We start from the raw sequence: 1923 nt of genomic DNA on the forward strand, positions 1-1923 counted from the left end.
CGCTCCTTCTGCAGAGGGTGCGAATGGGGCCACTCACAATTACTGCAGAGGCTGTGAGACGGGCGCAGAAGAGCATCACAGGGCACTCAAAGTAAAAAAAAAAAAAAAAAAAACATTTCAACATCCTGTTACTAAGAAAAAAAGGTCAATTCATTCATTTCTGGATGGCTGGTTCTAACTTTCATTGGCTTTAGTCAAGCAGCCGCATATGTCTTGCAGCATTATTCCTGATAATCTTTGCATAGATGGCCGTGAGGCTGAGGCACTGTTCATGTGTGTTAATGCAAGTCAAGGTACTGCGGTCCTGAATGGGGGTCTATTCATCTGATCACTGCACTAACATCTCAGAGTGCATGTGTGTCTCTTTAGTGCATTTCTGCCTGTGAAGATATTGAAAACAGCAGAGAGGGTCTGCTTTATTAAAAAGCATCTTAGGTATGAAATATAATAGCTCTCTTAACTAATGTATTCTTCTTCTTGTTTAGAATCACTCACCACAGCATAACCATTAACCGGTCCCCTCTGCAACACTCTGCCACCAGTGGATGCAAGAAATACTGCATTTTTTCTATTTGTGTTACAGGGGGACAGGTTAGCGGTTACACTTTGGTGTACCAGCTGTACTTAGAGAGGAAACATGTTTACAAGCCCCAAGCCAACAGGGGTGCTGGTGTGAGATGATCTTATACACACCAGCACCCCCACACTTATACTGAATGAGATCTTATACACACCAGCACTCCCACACTTATACTGAATGAGATCTTATACACAGCAGCACCTCCACACTTATACTGAATGAGATCTTACACACACCAGCACCCCCACACTTATACTGAATGAGATCGTCCCCAATAGGTGAGAAACACAAACCCTGGGCAGGAGATTTCATGAGAAACAAACCAAGCTGCCTTCTATAAAGCATCATGCGTGTGCTGCACGCCTCGCGGCTTCCAAAGACACAAGCTCTTAAGCTTAAGTGCTCCAGCTGACACTGAAGAATATATCTTAATCAAAATCCATGTGCTTTGATGTAAGTAATGAGCACGAGGGATTATTGGTTTAACATACCAGTGGCCCGCAGCGCTGACCTTTAGCTGCAGGAGGAAAGGTTCCTGCCCCCGGCATGGTAAAGAACTGCAGAGACAGAGAGGAGACTCTGGACACTCTGCAAGCACAACCAACGGCTCTCTCTCTCTTCGAGGCAGAGGTCAGCGTTTTGTCGTGTCGCACAGATTTCAGATCCCAACCAGCTGACACGTTTTTACACTTTTTTTTTTTGCTTGCCTTCAATTTTCTAATTGATAAAAAAACGATTGGATGGGCCTTTTCCGCTCCAGCGTCACCTGATCATCCATCTTGCATTCGTTTTGAGTTATGAGACACCACCTTCATATATATATATATATATATATATATATATATTGAATGCAGTTTTAAAAATGTAAAGGCTCAAATTAAATTTTGAGTACGCCCCCACGCCCAATGCACTGTAGGGTTACGCGACCCCACAACCCCTGCTGTGTTTTCAATAAGGAACACTGATTGGTGCACGAGTAAGGCTCCCATTAAAGCCAATTAAAGTCAGCTTGATGTCTGCTTAATGCTGGTCACAAATGCTTGGTCAATACTGGAAGTGTATTAAACAGTAAAGCAGGAGCAATGATGGTTATAGCTGAATTTTTATAATACAATAACAGGATTATTACCACACTGTCAAAGTCTATTGACTATGAATATTACCAGATTCATAACGCAGTCCATTTTATTATGTGAAAGCTGACATTTGTCTTTGAAGCCTTACAGCACTTTTCAGAATGCAAAGAGTTGTAGCCACACCCAGACTATAAGACAGCACTTAGCCTGTAACATATAGACAGTACCTACACACATACAAATACATCAGGATCCAACAGGATAGTC

The sequence above is a fragment of the Acipenser ruthenus genome, chromosome 9, assembly GCF_902713425.1.
Source record: "Acipenser ruthenus chromosome 9, fAciRut3.2 maternal haplotype, whole genome shotgun sequence".
In the NCBI taxonomy this organism is placed as follows: Eukaryota; Metazoa; Chordata; class Actinopteri; order Acipenseriformes; family Acipenseridae; genus Acipenser; species Acipenser ruthenus.